The following is a 19,620-nucleotide window of genomic DNA, read 5'->3' as shown; positions in this document are numbered from 1 at the left end:
AATTAGTAGCTGTCAGTAACATGAATCGAGTATGTAATATGTGCCAGGCACTATGCTGTCTGATTTGTGGATTCTTCCTTATACTTGAACTTGATTGGTTTCCACGCTGATTTCCTCAGATCAAACATGGCTTCACTCCTAACTTTGTGAACTCAGGATTCTAAGCCAAAACTTAGGATTTAATAAGCATTTATGCTCATCAAAACACCTTGAGTTATCCCAAATGCAATAGCATCCCTGACCTAATCTATTAAATAATTATTACTCCTAAATTCTCACTCATCTTATCACTGCACAAGATTCCAGATGTATTAAACACACACACACACACACACACACACACTTCAAGTAGATTTGCTGCCTTCATTTCCACTTTTAAGGTTTCCACACTGATTTCTAAAGTACTCAGTACAATATTCTTCACCTAGTGAGTTCTGTAATGCATAATGATGATTAACTGACATTGAAAAGGTACATACCAACAATATTAGGTTGATTCTATTAATGATTAATGTATTCTATTACCCTATAAAGGATAGGCCTTTTGGGACTCTGGTATTTTTAAAACATCTTTAAAACATCATATGCCTATTCAATATCTCGAAAATATCACTCTGATTCCAGAAATACATTACTGAAGCATTCAAGAGATGAATGCCCAATGATTAAAAATCTTTAGCAAAAGAGTTCCTATCATGGATTTTATTTTGCTAGTTGCAGGATGGGATGGGCAAGAGCTAGGGGAGGGGGCTTGGTAACCCTTTATTTGCCAAAAGCATTTAATAAAACCAATTGCTTTAAAAATTAATGAGAAAAACTGTAAGAACAAAGCAGATATTCTTGGAATATTACTTGTAGGATAAATAAGCCATAGAGTAGGAGAAAATTACATATTCAGACACACAATTCACTTTTTTTCTTTCCGGCAACATACATTATCTGAAAATTGAACCAGTATCAAAGAAAGGCATTCTAGGAAAATGAAGCAGAGAAAGGAGGAGAAAGAACATGGAGAAAGAATAGCAAAGCATTTCTGGTTTTCTTCTTAAAAGAAAGGAGGAAGTGGATGCCAAAGGTTGAAACCTGCAAATCAGTAAAGGACAGACAGACTAATTCTCTTTCTGCTTCAGCCTCATGGAGGAGAGTCAAAAGATGTGAGAAAGAGCAGCAGCCGTTTCTGCAAAACAGAGCAGAATGTTGTTTCTTCAAACACCCCAGTATGATAGTCTGAAATCAGTCATTCTGTTTCTCCAAGTGATTGGCAATAATAGCAAGGTACCAAAACTATGATATTACAACCAAGATGAAGGTTTTATTTTAGATGGCCTAGATTATTTTCTTGTGTGTCTGACTTTCTGTAAAAGTTAATCTTCAATATTTCCAGAGATTCATATCCTGAAAGAAATCAAATAGGCAATTACAAGAAATAAACTAGGGAACGATACTGAATATCTTGTAATAACCTATGAGAGAAAAGAATCTGGAAAAGAGCATATATATATATATATATATGAATCATTTTGCTGCATACCTGAAACTAACACAATATTGTAAATTAACTAGACTTCAGTAATAAAAAACATTAAAATTAAAAAAAGAGAAACCACCTCATTAGCTTGAAAGAAACATACTACACCTAAATTACTTTCTTCACTTCTTTTGCTCTATTTTATATCTTATTAGTAGAAGATACACTCGACACACTGTGCCTTTCCACTGAGTTATGGTTGAATAGAGCTAATCCTGGGAACCTGATTTCATGGACTAATCATACACATTTTCACTATTAACTAAGTCTTGGATTTACTTAATTTGCTGTAGAAAAAAGCAATTGGAAGAATTGGGACTAGCTAAGAGAGAACCCAGGACAGTACAAACTTTGTATTAAAGAATAATTTTCTATAGGCCAGAAGAAATTTCTTAAATCCTTGTCAAAGAATGATAGTTTTCCTTCTCAACAAGTTTCCGCCTAACACCTTTTCACTGAATTAACAACTGTCTCAGCATTCAAGGATGAAACCACATCCAAGCACTTCTTTGGAATGTGAGAGTAACAAACATATTTCTCTTAAGGAACAAACAAGTAAACACTGGAAAATAGAGCACCAAATTTATGTGTTACTTTGTCTAGTCCCCTAAATAATTTTATTTGATCCTTCCTGGTTATCCTCCTTTTTGATGAATATGAATTTAAGAAGTCAGTAAGCCATTTTGATTTATTCTCTCAAAGACCAAGGATACAGAATAGCATTGATGATTGTTAGAATTTGCATTATTTTATGACTTACATATCTAGAATTTTCCTTATGTAATTAGTATCTAAAATAGTAACACTCAGAAAAGTGTCACAAATTATAAGAACAACAAGAAACTATGTTCTGCTTATCAACATCCTAGCTTCCCAAAAAGATATTAAATGATTTCAGTAAGTACAATATGCAAGAAGTTTTGTCTCTAGCTAAGACAATTTGCAAACCATTAAATAGGTTTTTATCCTTCTGTAGATTTAAACTTGCTGTGGAAACAATTCAGAATGAGTTTCTCAAATGTATTGGACCAAGGACCTTTGTTTATATATCAATTAATGATCTTTGATGTGTTAACTTTTGAAGAAGCTAGTATATTCACCTAGAAATCCTGAAGGCACAGAACACCAAAGTCAGAAATAAAACATGGATATTGTACCACAGCCTTTCTCAGTGTACAAGGCAGTTTCCAGATCTCTAGGACTGAGTGATTCCTATAACAGCATCTTGCTGTCCTGCCCCAAGTGCTGACATGGTCAATTCTTTGTGATTTTTCTTTAGATAACCATTATCTGCCCCAATGAAAGAAAGTAGTAAAATAATTTTTAAAACTGGGGGTTTACAAGCTTCTAGCATCTCATTGTTTGCCACAGTTTGGTAATTCTCAGAATAAAGTCATTTAATGTTCCCATTACTTTGCCAACAAAGGTCCGTAGAGTCAAAGTTATGGTTTTTCCAGTAGTCTTGTACAGATGTGAGAGTTGGACCATAAAGAAGGTTGAGTGTCAAAGAAGTGATGCTTTTGAACTGTGGTGTTAGAGAAAACTCTTGAGAGTCCCTTGGACTGCAAGGAGATCAAACCAATGAATCCTAGAGGAAATCAACCCTGAATATTCATTGGAAGGACTGATGATAAGCTGAAGCTCCAATACTCTGGCTACCTAATGTGAAGAGCCAACTCAATAGAAAAGACCCTGATGTTGGGAAACAATGAGATCAGGAGGAAAAGGGAACAACAGAGGATGAGATGATTGAGTGGCATCACTGACTCAATGGACATGAGTTTGAGCAAGCTCCAGGAGATGGTGAGGGACAGGGAACTCTGGCGTGCTGCAGTCCATTGGGTTGCAGAGTCAGACACGATGGAGCAACTGAACAAAGTTACCATGACAAAAATTAACTTAGATCTCACAGGCAGATTGACTATCTTTAGATTTCTCTTACCTGACAACTACGACTTTGTTAGTGCAATTCTCCTACTAGTTCTGGGAGGTTTTGGAGGGAGGGACACTAACATAATTCCCCACTATATTAATATTTAATAGTAATGTTATGGTATGATAAATACATAAAGCCTCTTGGAGATGTACAAAGCACTTTTTGTTTACTTCAGTTTCATTGTAAAATAGTGACAGTAATATATGTCTCATGGGGTTTTCTTATTTATTTATTTTTGTTTGCACTGCTGCACACAAACTTGCTCTAGTTGCTAGTGGGGGTTACTCTTTGTTATAGAGCATGGGCTCTAGATTGCCGGCTCAGTAGTTGTGGAGAAGGGGCTTAGTTGCTCCATGGCACGTGGGATCTTCCTGGACCGGGGATTGAACCTGTGTCCCCCGCACTGGCAGGCAAATTCTTAACCACTCTACAACCAGGGAAGTCCTCAAGGGGTTTTTTTGAGGGCTAAAACATGTCCATCAGGTTCAACTATTAGAATGAAGAATACTCCAAAAAATGTGTTTCCCACCCCTCTGCACACACACACATATATCCCCCTTTACCCGACTGCCCACTTGCAATTGGTGTAGAAGTATATGAACATTAGTAATGTCAAAGGATGTTATTAGCCCTAAATTTCTAAGAGCCAATTATCAACTGGAAATGAATATTTCTTTTTTAAAAGGTATATTCATCCTGTACATAAATAAAAAGTATTTATTGTTGTTTTCTAGAAACCACAAATAAAATGTGTTCATTAAATGTACTTACAATGCAGAGTTTCAGTTTAGGAAGGTGAAGAATTTGGGAGATGGATGCTCGTGAGAGTTGCACAACGATGTGAATGTACTCAGTGCCACTGGACTGTATGGTTAAATATGATTAAAATATTAATATTATGCTTCATGTTATGTGACTACTGCAATTAAAAAAAAAACATTTAAAACATAGGCATAGCAAAAAAAAAAAAAAAGATGGTTGAGTATATTTCTAGAAGAAAACAAAGAAAGTGGTAAAATAATGAGTAGTATTTGGAGTACATGGAGTACATAATAGAATCCTTTAAAAAACACCAGAGTAATGGTGGTGCTAGAGGTGACGAATCCACCTGCCAATGAAGGAGACATAAGACATGTTTCAATCCCTGGGTTGGGAAGATACCCTGGAGTAGGAAGCAGCAACCACTCAGTATTCTTGCCTGGAGAATTCCCTGGACAGAGAAACCTGGCAGGCTACAATTCATGGGGCCACAAAGAGTCAGACATGACTTGAGTGACTGAGCAATGGAATTGTTCATCATGGTATCGATGTCCAGTCCTATAAACTATGTAATTTACACAGCTCTTTAATTATACCACCACATTAAAAATTACTTTTCATAGCATCAGGGTAACCTCGATCTTAAGAGACTGGTGTTTTAATCTTCTCTCTGTGCTTTTAAGCAAATATTTTCTCCAAGTTATAGATTTTGTCTATTTAAAATAACATAATAGTATAATGGAATAATACTACCAAGTACGGATCAAATTAGATCACTGATAAGCTTATAAATCTAAAATTTCAGGCAAGAGAATTTGATTTTCAGAACCTGATTAAGAGGCCTACTTGTGGTCAAATTCAATTAGTCTCAGAGTACAAGCATAATTAGGGGCTTCCTTGGTGGCTCAGAGGTAAAGAATTTGCATGCAGGAGATGTGGGTTCAATCCCTGGGTTGGGAAGATCCCCTGAAGAAGGAACTGGCAATACACTCCAGTATTCTTGCCTGAAAAATCCTACGAACAGAGGAGCCTGTAGGGCTATAATCCACGGGGTCACAAAGAGTTGGACATGACTGAGTATGCAGGCATTCACAAGCGTAGTTATTGGTAACCACATCTGAAAAATAGAAGGGGACTCAGAAATCTCAGAGAAGGGAAAATGGTTTATTGGATTACCCAGACTCTCCAGAAAGGACCCACTAAAGACAAGATAATGAAGAACTTTGTTTGTCATGCTAAGTAATTTGGACAAATTTGATAGTAATGAAGACTGGAAATAATTTAAAATCACTTTGTAACTGTTGTTCAGTCACTCAGTTGTATACAACTCTTTGCAACCCCATGGCCTGGTTTCCCTGTCCTTCACTATCTCCTGGAATTGGCTCAAACTCATGTCCATTGAGTTAGTGATGTCATCCAACCATGTCACCCTGTTGTCGCCTTTTCCTCCTGCTCAAAGTGTTTCCCAGCATTAGGGTCTATTCTAATGAGTCAGCCCTTCACATCACGTGGCCGAAGTATTAGAGCTTCAGTTTTGGCATCAGTCCTTCCAGTGAATATTCAGGTTTGGTTTCCTTTAGGATTAGCTGGCTTGATCCCCTTGCTGTCCAATGGACTCTCAAGTCTTCTCTACCACCATGGTTCAAAAGCATCAGTTCTCTGGTGCTCAGCCTTCTTCGTGGTCCAACTCTCACATCCATACATGACTACTGGAAAAACCATAGCTTTGTCTAGAAAGACCTTTGCTGGCAAGGTGATATATCTGCTTTTTAATACACTGCCTAGGTTTGTCATGGCTTTTCTTCCAAAGTGCAAGTGTCTTTAAATTTTATGGCCGTAGTCACCATTTGCAGTGATTTTGGAGCCCTAGAAAATAAAGTTTGTCACTGTTTGCATTGTTTCCCCATCTATGTGCCATGAAGTGATGGGACCAGATGCCATGATCTTCGTTTTTTGAATGTTGAGTTTTAACCCAGCTTTTTCACTCTCCTCTTTCACTTTCATCAAGAGGCTCTTTGGTTCCTATTCACTTTCTTCCATAAGGGTGGTGTCATCTGCATATCCGAGGTTATTGATATTTCTCTCAGCAATCTTGATTCCAGCTTGTGCTTCATCCAGTCTGGCATTCCGCATGATGTACTAGGCATATAAGCTAAATAAGCAAGCAGACGATATACAGCCTTGACATACTTCTTTCCCAATTTTTAACCAGTCTGTTTTTCCATGTCCAGTTCTAACTGTTGCCTTTGGACCTACATATAGGTTTCTCAGGAGGCAAGTAAGAAGGCCTGGTATTCCCATCTCTTTCAGCATTTCCCACAGTTTTTTTGTGATCCACATAGTCAGATGCTTTAGCATTGTTAATGAAGCAGAAGTATATGTTTTTCTGGAATTCTCTTGCTTTTTGCATGATCTAGTGGATATTGGCAACTTGGTCTCTGGTTCCTCTGCCTTTTCTAAATTCAGTTTGTACATCTGGATGTTCTTGGTTCAAGTACATTTGAATCCCATAGCTTGAAGGATTTTGAGCTTTACCTGGTAGAGATTTTCCCTAGTAGTCCAGTGATTAAGATTTTGCCTTCCAATGCAGGGAGTATAGGTCCCATCACTGGTCAGGAGATAAGATCCCACATGCCTAGCAGCCAAAAGAAACAAAACATAAAACAGAAATAACGTTGTAAAAACTTCAATAAATAAAGACCTTAAATATGGTCCACATCAAAAAAACAAAGGTAACTAAAATAGAAATATTTTTAGGAGGAAAATTCCACATTCAATGTAAATGGTCAAAGTGGTTATTCTTTGTGAACAAAGTGGTTATAAAAAACAGGCAGACATAGATCAGGTGAAACGTGATGCTTGATTGCAGTGGGAATTATAATGAAGAGCAAAATTGAAAAACTTACATGTTGGAACTCAAGAGCCAACTACCCTTTCTTAATCATCAGAGCAAAGAATGACTGTATTCACAAAGAAATGTGTCAATGGGCAAGTGAAGGTCAAACCACACAAGCTCAGATGGTATTAATAGTTAGAAATTTAACCATGAGACTCTCACTGACTTGCAAAACTTTTCAGAATTACAACTGAAATGCTGAATTTCAGGGGGTCATCATTTTATAAAGAATTACTGGCATTGCTTATGAGAGTTGAATTATTTCCAAGGGCAGTGTTGTAATATGATGGTGTATCATCATCCATTTCTCTTTTTTAAATTAATTTTTTTGGATTATAGTTGCTGTACAATGTTTAGTTTCTACTCTACATTCTCTACTATATATAGTATATATTCTACTATAGTCTCTACTATATATATATCCTCCCTTTTGGACTTCTTCCCATTCAGTTCACCACAGTGCATTAAAAGTAAAATTCCCAGTAACCCGCCAGGCTCCTCTGTCTGTGGAATTTTCTAGGCAATGATACTGGAGTGGATTGCCATTCCCTTCTCCAGGGGATCTTCCTAATTCAAGGATTTGACCCATGTCTCTTATGTATCCTGCATTGGCAGGCAGTTTCTTTACCATTAGCATCTTCTGGAAAGCCCAGTAGTATGTATACACATATGTCAATCCCAATCTCCCTATTCCTCCCACCACCCCACTTTCCTTCTTGGTATCCATACATTTGTTCTCTGTGTCTGTGTCTCTATTTCTGCTTTGTTATTCTTCAGATCTGCAGACGTTTTTCTTCTGAGGCTAGAGACAATAAGGTAATTCTTTTCCCCTGATGCTTACTTCTCACGAATTAAAATTCAGAAAAGTTTCTAAATACCTACAGGTGAATGACCGCAATGCCAGAGCATAAGCTAAGCAATTGATGCAGCTTCATTAGGTCAGAATGAATTGCTGTCTCACTTCTGACCTGAATGACAACCCATGATAGGTTCTCTTAACAGGTAAAGGCAAGCTGGTACAAAATGTATTTCTATTTTAGTCAGACACAAACTGGGTTTAAATCAATAGAGAGCCAACAATTTATCATCAAAGGCGTGGAGGATGGACTAGCATGTTTAGAAAAAAAGCCAATTGATACCTCTTTGTGATAGCACAACACCACAACCGCCGCACAGATCCAAGCTGCTCTTCACCTTGAGGCCTTGGCATGTGGAGTTCTTGGAACACCCTTCCTGATCACCACAAGTTTCTGATTAGTGCAATTAGTACAGGCTGGGAGATGAGTGCCACACACCAGAAAGAGGGTAAGACCCACAGGAGCCACAGTGAGATCATCTGGAGCATGCTTCCTCATGGGAAATGCCACTGTTTCTTAAGGCATCACTGAAAGCATCACTCAATGACAATTTTAATATCTGCTTAACCGCAATTTGGAAAGCAAGTAGCTATGTAGTGCTTCTAATTTTAGCTTCTTTAATTCTCAGGACCTTTTTACTCTGTGTAGCATTTTCTCTTGAGCTTTGCTGTGAGGAAATCACTAATCTTATAAAATAAAATCATAGAGTGATGACAAATGTCACAATCTTCAGGAAGCTGCATCCAGTTGCTGTTTTCCACTCTTTTAATAGTGCCATGTTTTACAGATTAGTGTATTTGGCACTGAGATTTCAGAATGATATATTTATTTAAAGAAGTGACTACTTAAAACATGTTTATCTGTGTTTATGTTACTTTGTAAGTCTCCCAGTAACCAATGATACATTATTCTTGAGAGGGAGAGCATCTTCCCAGGAAGAACCTTGCATTAAAAAGCACAGCCTAGGCCTTTGCTTCTGTAGTTTTTTTCCCTTTACCTTAGAAATACCATTTATTTGGTCTTGCATAAAAGACCTTGTATTTTAATGCCTTTAGAATGAGATTTTGTGTTCAAGTATTTTTATTTAGTTTTGGTCTGTTTATTGTCTACAGTTAATCTAATTTAATTAACTTGACCCAAAAGCATTAGTATTATATTTTATTTGGAAACTGAAACATTTCAGTACCCCTCTGGGAAGCCAAAAACTGACTAAAGATTTATTTTACAAAAGCAGCAAATTATTTTAAGATCAACTGAACTCAAGCAAGAGTGGAAAATGTGAGGATCAAAGAAGATTGTAAACACTGAAAGTGTAGGCAGGAAAATACAAAATTTATCCAAATAGCCTTGTAAAACGTTTCTGGTTAGGGTTATAAAGGGTAAGCAATATTTTTGGACTACTATGGGAATTTTGCCAGTGTACAACACAAAACTTCCTTTGACACCAGAAAGAAATTTATAACCAGCTAAACTGTGGCCTCACTTATGCCTGCTTTGTCTTTTTGAATATGATTTTTACTGTCAATGTATATCATCCCATATTCTCCTAGTCTCTTGCTAGATAGCTCTTAAATTTTTCAAGGCAAATTTTTGGGTATTGGAGTGAAAACACTGTTTATGAAAGGAATTAAATTACCTGTACTAAAACAGTGATACCATTTTGCCCTGTCAAAAAGTTGTTTCTTGGTTCATTGTGAGTAGTTGATAGACCAGTGTGGTTCTCAAAGTGTGGTCCCCAGACCAGCATTGTCTAGGGACCTTCCCCTGGATCTTGTTGCTACTGCTGCTAAGTGACTTCAGTCGTGTCTGACTCTTTGTGACCCCATGGACTACAGGCTAACAGTCTTCTCTGTCCATGAGACTCTCCAGGTAAGAATACTGGAGTGGGTAGGCATTTACTTTTCCAGAGGACCTTCCCAAGCAGGGATCAAACCCTTGTCTCTTACATCTCTTGAATTGGTAGGCAGGTTCTTGTTCAGTTCAGTTCAGTTCAGTTGCTCAGTCATGTTCAACTCTTTGTGACCCCATGCATTGCAGCACACCAGGCTTCCCTGTCCATCGCCAACTCCTGGAGCTTACTCAAACTCATGTCCATCGAGTCTGTGATGCCATCCAACCATCTCATCCTCAGTCATCCCCTTCTCCTCCTGCCTTCAATATTTCCCAGCATCAGGGTCTTTTCCAAAAAAGTCAGTTCTTCACATCAGGTGGCCAAAGTATTGGAGTTTCAGCTTTAGCATCAGTCCTTCCAATGAATATTCATGACTGATTTCCTTTAGGAAAGACTGTTTGGATCTCCTTGCAGTCTAAGGGACCCTCAAGAGTCTTCTCCAACACCACAGTTCAAATGCATCAATTCTTTGGCACTCAGCTTTATTTATAGTCCAACACTCACATCCATACATGACTACTGGAAAAACCATAGCTTTGACTAGATGGACCTTTGCTGGAAAAGTAATGCCTTTGCTTTTTAATATGCTATCTAGTCTGGTCATAGCTTTTCTTCCAAGGAACAAGCATCTTTTTATTTCATGGCTGCAATCACCATCTGCAGTGATCTTGGAGCCCCCCAAAAATAGTCTCTCACTGTTTGCATTGTTTCCCCATCTATGTGCCATGGAGTGATGGGGCCAGATGCCATGATCTTCATTTTCTGAATGTTGAGTTTTAAGCCAACTTTTTCACTCTCCTCTTTCACTTTCATCAAGAGGCTGTTTAGTTCTTCTTCACTTTATCCATTAATGTGGTGTCATCTGCATATCTGAGGTTATTGATATTTCTCCCAGCAATCTTGATTCCAGCTTGTGCTTCATCCAGCCCAGCATTTCTCATGATGTACTCAGCATAGAAGTTAAATAAGCAGGGTGACAATATAAAGTCTTGACTTATTCCTTTCCCAGTTTGGAACCAGTCTGTTGTTCCAGTTCTAACCGTTGCTTCTTGACCTACATACAGATTTTTCAGGAGGCAGGTCAGGTGGTCTGGTATTCCCATCTCTTTAAGAATTTTCCACATTTTGTTGTGGTCCACACAGTCAAAGGCTTTGGCATAGTCAATAAAGCAGATGTTTTTTTGATATTCTCTTGCTTTTTTGATGATCAAACAGATGTTGACAATTTGATCTCTGTTCCTCTGGATTTTCTAAATCCAACTTGAACATCTGGACGTTCACAGTTCACATACTGTTGAAGCCTAACTTGGAGAATTTTAAGCATTACTTTGCTAGCATGTGAGATGAGTGCAATTGTGCGGTAGTTTGAGCATTCTTTGGCATTGCCTTTTTTGGGGATTCGAATGAAAACTGACCTTTTCCAGTCTTGTGGCCACTGCTGAGTTTTCCAAATTTGCTGGCATATTGAGTGCAGCACTTTCACAGCATCATCTTTCAGGATTTGAAATAGCTCAACTGGAATTCCATCACCTCCACTAGCTTTGTTCATAGTGATGCTTCCTAAGGCCCACTTGACTTTGCATTCTAGGATGTCTGGCTGTAGTCACTGATCACACCATTGTGGTTATCTGGGTCATGAAGATTTTTTGGTATACTTCTTCTGTGTATTCTTGCCACCTCTTCTTAATATCTTCTGCTTCTGTTAGGTCCATACAATTTCTGTCCTTTATTGTGCCCATCTTTGCATGAAATGTTCACTTGGTATCTCTAATTTTCTTGAAAAGATATCTAACCATTCTCATTCTATTGTTTTCCTCTATTTCATTGCATTGATTTCACTGCATTGATCACTAAAGAAGGCTTTCTTATCTTTTCTTGCTATTCTTTGGAACTCTGCATTCACATGGGTATATCTTTCCTTTTCTCCTTTGCCTTTTGCTTCTCTTCTTTCCTCAGCTCTTTGTAAGGCCTCCTCAGACAACCCTTTTGCCTTTTTGCATTCCTTTTTCTTGGGGATAGTCTTGATCTCTGCCTCTTGTACAATGTCGTGAACCTCCATCCATAGTTCTCCAGGTACTCTATCAGATCTAATCTCTTGAATCTATACGTCACACCAACTGTATAATCAATCATAAGGGATTTGATTAAGGTCATACCTGAATGATCACTCACCTAGAGCCAGACATCCTGGAATGTGAAGTCAAGTGGGCCTTAGAAAGCATCACTATGAACAAAGCTAGTGGAGGTGATGGAATTCCAGTTGAGCTATTTCAAATCCTGAAAGATGATGCTGTGAAAGTGCTGCACTCAATATGCCAGCAAATTTGGACAACTCAGCAGTGGCCACAGGACTGGAAAAGGTGTTTTCATTCCAATCCCAAAGAAAGGCAATGCCAAAGAATGCTCAAAGTACCACACAATTGCACTCATCTCACATGCTAGTAAAGTAATGCTCAAAATTCTCCAAGCCAGGCTTCAGCAGTACATGAACTGTGAACTTCCAGGTGTTCAAGCTGGTTTTAGAAAAGGCAGAGAAACCAGAGATCAAATTGCCAACATCTACTGGATCATAGAAAAAGCAAGAGAGTTCCAGAAAAACATCTATTTCTGCTTTACTGATTATGCCAAAGCCTTTGAGTGTGTGGATCACAATAAACTGTGGAAAATTCTGAAAGAGATGGGAATGCCAGACCACCTGACCTGCCTCTTGATAAACCTATATGCAGGTCAGGAAGCAACAATTAGAACTGGACATGGAACAACAGACTGGTTCCAAAAGGAGTACGTCAAGGCTGTATATTGTCACCCTGCTTATTTAACTTCTATGCAGAGTACATCATGAGAAATGCTGGCCTGGAGGAAGCACAAGCTGGAATCAAGACTGCTGGGAGAAATATCAATAACCCCTGATACACAGATGACACCACCCTTATGGAAGAAAGTGAAGAAGAACTAAAGATCCTCGTGATGAAATTGAAAGAGGAGAGTGAAAAAGTTGGCTTAAAGCTCAACATTCAGAAAATGAAGATCATGACATCTGGTCCCATCACTTCATGGGAAATAGATGGGAAAACAGTGGAAACAGTGTCAGACTTTATTTTTGGGGGCTCCAAAATCACTGCAGATGGTGACTGCAGCCATGAAATTAAAAGACACTTACTCCTTGGAAGAAAAGTTATGACCAACCTAGATAGCATATTGAAAAGCAGAGACATTACTTTGCCAACAAAGGTCCATCTAGTCAAGATTATGGTTTTTCCAGTGGTCTTGTATGGATGTGAGAGTTGGACTGTGAAGAAAGCTGAGCACCAAAGAATTGATGCTTTTGAACTGTGGTGTTGGAGAAGACTCTTGAGAGTCCCATGGACTGCAAGGAGATCCAACCAGTCAATCCTAAAGGAAATCAGTCCCAAATATTCATTGGAAGGACTCATGTTGAAGCTGAAACTCCAGTACTTTGGCCACCTCATGCGAAGAGTTGACTCATTGGAAAAGACTGATACTGGGAGGGATTGAGGGCAGGAGGAGAAGGGGACGACAGAGGATGAGATGGCTGGATGGCATCACCGACTCGATGGATGTGAGTTTGAGTGAAGTCCGGTGATGGACAGGGAGGCCTGGCATGCTGCAATTCATGGGGTCGCAAAGAGTGGGACACGACTGAGAGACTGAACTGAACTGAACTGAATGGTGTAATGGTTTTCCCTAATTTCTTCAATTTAAGTCTGAATTTGGCAATAAGGAGTTCATGATCTGAGCCACTGTCAGCTCTGGTCTTATTTTTGCTGACTGTATAGAGGTCCTCCATCTTTGGCTGCAAAGAATATAATCAGTCGGATTTTGATATTGACCATCTGGTGATGTCCTTGTGTAGAGTCTTCTCTTGTGTTGTGGAAGAGGGTGTTTGCTATGACCCGTGCATTCTCTTGGCAAACTCTTTTAGCCTTTGACCTGCTTCATTTTATACTCCAAAGCCAAAATTTCCTGTTATTCCCAATATCTCTTGACTTTCTACTTTTGCCCCCTATAATGAAAAGGACATCTTTTGGGGGGTGGTAGTTCTAGGTCTTACAGGTCTTCATAGAACCATTCAACTTCAGCTTCTTCAGCATTACTGGTTGGGGCATAGACTTGATTACTCTGATACTGAATGGTTTGCCTTGGAAATGAACAGAGATCATTCTGTCGTTTTTGAGATTGCATCCAAGTACTGCATTTTGGACTCTTGTTGACTATAAGGGCTACTCCATTTCTTCTAAGGGATTCTTGCCCACAGTAGTAGATATAATGGTCATCTGAGTTAAATTCACCCATTCCAGTCTATTTTAGTTCACTGATTTCTAAAATGTCAATGTTCATTCTTGCCATATCCTGTTTGACCACTTTCTTTCTTTCTTTCTTTCTTTTTTTACTTTACAATATTGTATTGGTTTTGTCATACATCAACATGCATCCGCCTCGGGTGTACACGTGTTCCCAGTCCTAAACCCCCCCTCCCACCTCCCTCTCCATACCATCCCTCTGAGTCATCCCAGTGCACCAGCCCCAAGCTTCCTGTATCCTGCATCGAACCTGGACTGGCGATTCGTTTCTTATATGATATTATACATGTTTTAATGCTATTCTCCCAAATCATCCCCTCCACCCCGCCTCCCACAGAGTCCAGAAGATTTTTCTATACAGCTGTGTCTCTTTTGCTGTCTCGCATACAGGGTTGTCGTTACCATCTTTCTAAATTCCATATATATGCGTTAGTATACTGTATTGGTGTTTTTCTTTGTGGCTTACTTCACTCTGTATAATAGGCTCCAGTTTCAATTTGCCTTGATTCATGGACCTAACATTCCAGGTTCCTATGCAATATTGCTCTTTACAGTGTTGGACTTTACTTCCATCACCAGTCATATCCACAACTGGGTGTTCTTTTTGCTTTGGATCCATCTCTTCATTCTTTCTGGAGTTATTTTTCCACTGATCTCCATAACATATTGGGCACCTCCTGACCTGGGGAATTCATCTTTCAGTGTCCTATCCTTTTGCCTTTTCATACTGTTCATGGGGTTCTCAAGGCAAGAATACTGAAGTGGTTTGCCATTCCCTTCTCCAGTGGACCACGTTTTGTCAGAACTCTCCACCACGACCCGTCCATCAGCATGACTCATAGTTTCATTAAGTTAGACCAGGCCGTGTTCCATGTGATCAGATTGGTTAGTTTTCTGTGATCGTGGTTTTAATTATGTCTGCCCTCTGATGGAGAAGGATAAGAAGCTTATGGAAGCTTCCTGATGGAAGAGACTGACTGAGGGGGAAACTGAGTCTTGTTCTGATGGGCAGAGCCATGCCCAGTACATCTTTAATCCAATTTTCTGTTGATAGTTGGGGCTTTGTTCCCTCCCTGTTGTTTGACCTGAGGCCAAACTGTGGTGGAGGTAATGAAGATAATGGCGACCTCCTTCAAATGGTCCCATGCAGGCACTACGGCACTCAGTGCCCCCAGCCTGCAGAAGGCCACCACCAACCCACGCCTCCACTGGACATGGCTGGACACTCACGGGCAAGTCTGGGTCAGTCTCTTCTGGGGTCACTGCTCCTTTCTCTTGGGTCCTGGTACACAAAAGCTTTTGTTTGTGCCCACCAAGAGTCTGTTTCCTCAGTCCTATTTAAGTTCTGGTGGCTCTCTGGTGGGCTTAATGGCAACCTCCTCCAAGAGGGCTTATGCCACACCCAGGTCTACTGCACCCGGAGCCCCTGTCCCTGCAGCAGTCCACTTCTGACCTGTACCTCCACAGGAGACCCTCAGACACAGCTCTGGCTCAGTCTCTGTGGGGTCTCTGGGTCCTAGTGTGCACAAGGTTTGCTTGAGCCCTCCAAGCATCTCTGGCAGGTATGGGGTTTGATTCTAAATGTGATTTCGGCCCTCCTACCATCTTGCTGGGACTTCTCCTTTGCCCTTGGGTGTGTGATATCTTTCCTTGGGGGGACCCAACATTCTCCTGTCTATGGGGTTCAGCAGCCAGTTGTAGTTCTGGAGTTCTCACAGGAGAAGATGAGTGCACATGCTCCTACTCGCCATCTTGCCACATCTTGTTAGAAATGTAAATCTAGTGGTTCCTCCCAAGACCTCCCGCATCAGTCAGTGGAATAGAGTCCAGCAATCTGATTCAGCAAGACGCTCAGGTAAAAAGGGCTTTCCAGGTGGCACAGTGGTAAAGAATCCACCTCCAATGCAGGAGGCCTGAATGCAGCTTCCATCCCTGGGTCAGAAAGATCCCCTGGAAAAGGAAGTGGCAGCCCACACTAGTATTCTTGCCTGAGAAATCCCATGGGCAGAGGAGCCTGGCCGGTTATGGGGTCTCAAAAGGGTCAGACATAACATATCAAGTAAACAACAGCAAGGTTAAATGAGATCCCCAGGATGAGCCCTAATCCAATATTACAATATTATCCTCATCAGAAGAAGATATTAGACACAGACAAAAGACCACATGAAGATAAAGGAAACAGACAGGGAGACAGGCTTCATTAGAAATCAACTCTACTGACACCTTGGTCTCAAACTTCTAGCCTCCAGAAATGTGAGGAAATACATTTCTGTTGTTTAAGCCACCTAGTCTGTGGTGCTTTATTACAGCCCCAGCAAAATAATATACCTCCTAATTAACCCACTTAACCACCTGGAAACTACTGATGGTCATAGAAGACATATGGCAAACAGGAAAAATGGCATTACATAAATATCTTTACTCAAAAAACAATTCAAAGGCTGAGTCCGACTAGTGATAGTGGCATTGTTGAATACTAAGGGTAGTATTACTTTTATTATTGTGTGGTCTAGACCACTGTTTCCCATTCTGAGTTAATAATAGAGGCCAGGTGAGCTAAGTGCAATATTTCAAAAAGACTAGTGGAAATATCCAAGATAAGACTTCAAAAACATAACTTAGAAACAAAATTCTGAAATTACTCTCATGATGTGGGATCTATTAGTTATATATCTGGGATTTAAAAAGAAAAGCTAGAGACCCATTTCACATGACACACAAACATACATTCCATGAAAACTACACAGTTTAAAGATTACAAACAAAACTCAAATTGTAGAAAATGACATAAGGAGATATATTTATAATCTTTGAGGACAGAAAGTTTTTCTAAACAAGAAACAAAAGAAGGAATCCATTAAAGGTTCTGCCTAAGTGAAAATGTACAACTCTTATGTGCTGAAAGATACCTTCAGTGCAGAAGAAAGTGGCAGCCTGGTAGAAAAGCATTTGTAGCGAACATAGAAAAGTATCAATACAGGCTATGGACACAATTGTGTCTCCCTCCCACCAAATTCCTATGTTTAAGCCCTATCTCCCAATGTAATGGTATTTAGAGATGGGGCCTTTGGGAGGTAATTTAGTTTTTATTTTTTAATTAATTTTTATTGGAGTATACTTGCTTTAAAATGTTGTGTTAGTTTCTACTGTACAGCAAAGCGAATCACCTATAATACACATATATCCCCTCTTTTTTTAATTTCCTTCCCATTTAGGTCACACAGAGCACTGACTTTCCTGTGCTATAACAGTAGGTTCTCATTTGATGAGGTCCTGAGGGCAAGGTCTTCATAAGGGAATTAGTGCCCTTAGAAAAAGAGACTGGACAGTTTGCTTCCTCTCTCTGCCATGTGAAGACATAGCATATAGGATATAGCAAGAAGATGCCTAGAAGGAGAGCCCTTCCCAGTTAATTGTCTAACACCTTAATCTTGGGCTTTCCTGCCTCCAGAACAGGGAGAAATAAATTTCAATTGTTTAAGCCATCTAGTCTATGGTACTTTGTTAGAGAAGCCCAAGCTGACAAAGATAATATCCTTAATATACACAGTCTTCCTGCAAGTCAAGAAGGAAAAATGAGCATATTAAAAATGGATAAAGGTCAGGAACAGGAAATTTACAGAGGAAGAGCAAATGACTCATAAACGTATAAAAAGTTGCTCATCTTCATTAGCAATGGAAAATGCAAGTAACCTCAAGGATGACTTAAATATAATTTATTTTTTGCCAATCAGATTGGTGACAATAAAAAGATTGCTGTAATACAAAATAGCTGATGTCACGAATAGGGCATCTTCTCTTAAAAGAGGATAGGGGTACACTCCAGAATTTAGCAAATGAGCAGGTCTTAAGCTAGCAATTCCACAAAACACACATACACAAAAATATGAAGGTGTGCATATCAAAATAACATCATTTTAAAAAGGGAAATAACTGAAAACAAAAACAACTTTCCCTCAATAGGAAAATTGTTAATTTAAATTATAGCACACTTATATTATGTAATACTATTTAGCTGTTAACAGTATTCTGAATATATTGACATGGACTACAGGAGATCAAACCAGTCAAGGAAAATCAATCCTGAATATTCACTGGAAGGACTGATCCTGATCCAATACTTTAGCCACTTAATGTGAAGAGCTGACTCATTCGGAAAAAACCTTATGCTGGCAAAGATTAAGGCAGGAGAAGAGGATGACAGAGAATGAGATGGTTGGATGGCATCACTGACTCAAAGGACATGAGTTTGAGCAAGCTCCAGAATTCAGTGAAGGACAGGGAAGCCTGGCATCCTGCAGTCCATGGGGTTGCAAAGAGTTGGACACAACCGAGCAACTGAACGACAAATTGAAATAAAAAAGTGAAGAACACAACAGCATGTCTTGTATGATCTCATTTGTTAAAACTAAAATGACGTAGGTGTGTATTAGTGTAAAATTGTCTCCTTTAACATGGGAAAGGTAGCAACATAACAACAGGTGCAATTTGCTAATTTGGAGTTTTACCAATCAGACATTAAAAATAATTCAGATGAAATTAAATATGAAACTCTAAGATTGAGTTTACATTCAAATCCAAAATACAGTTCCTTCTGATTTCAGTAATTCTACGTCTCTTTTTTATGACTAAGATGCATATAAAACCGATTGGAGGCTGGTAGGGGTGGTGAGGCCTGAAGCAGCTTCTGGAATTTCTGAGCAGCCCTGGTCAGTACAAAATGGACCCAGTAGTCTTGAGTTACATGAACAGGCTCCTGCAAAGTCATCTCACTACTGGATCCTCCAAACTGGCTCAATGACCATGTTACTGGGTTTTCCTTTGAGTACCTTGGCAACAGTCAATTTCATGACTGCTCTGACTGCATCTGCTTCATCAGCCCCGAACTTACTCAGTTCATCAAGTGGCTGTCAACCCAGCAGAGATTACCATGTTCCTTGAACTCTTGGATCTCCCCAAGAGAGTTGTATTTTTAGCCATCAATGATAATTCCAAACATACAGGTGGGGGAACCCACTGGAGGTTGTTGGTTTATCTGCAAGGTAAAAATGGCTTTTTTCATTATGATTCTTATGCTAGCAACTCATTCCATGCAGAGCAGGTGGCAGAAAAACTAGAGGCTTTCTCAGGCAGAAAAGGAAACAAACTGGCCTTTGTGGAAGAGAAAGCCCCTGCTCAACAAAAATAGCTGTGACTGTGGGATGTATGTGATATGTAACACTGAGGCCTTGTGTCAGAACTCCTTTAGACAACAGCCAGAATCACTATTGCAGCTAAATCTCTCCTACATACATCACAAACAAGAGAGAAGAATAGAAAGATCTCGTTGCCAGACTTGCTAAAAATTAGCTGCTGAAATATATTGACTTTTGAAGTCTCTTTTGCCTGTCCCCATGTATTGGATGGCTGTGGTCTCAGTGCCTGAGGGAAG

General features: G+C 39.4%; 1 pseudogene; it reads left to right on the top strand.

Annotated features, from left to right (window-relative positions):
• Positions 1 to 18,909: 18,909 nt before the first annotated feature.
• Positions 18,910 to 19,538, top strand: LOC147375655 (sentrin-specific protease 8-like; annotated as a pseudogene).
• The last annotated feature ends 82 nt before the right edge of the window (positions 19,539 to 19,620 follow it).

This window comes from Bos grunniens, chromosome 3, assembly GCF_055505025.1.
Source record: "Bos grunniens cultivar Pamir isolate PY7600 chromosome 3, Bosgru_T2T1.0, whole genome shotgun sequence".
Lineage (NCBI taxonomy): Eukaryota > Metazoa > Chordata > Mammalia > Artiodactyla > Bovidae > Bos > Bos grunniens.
This window is presented reverse-complemented; position numbering and strand designations above follow the sequence as displayed.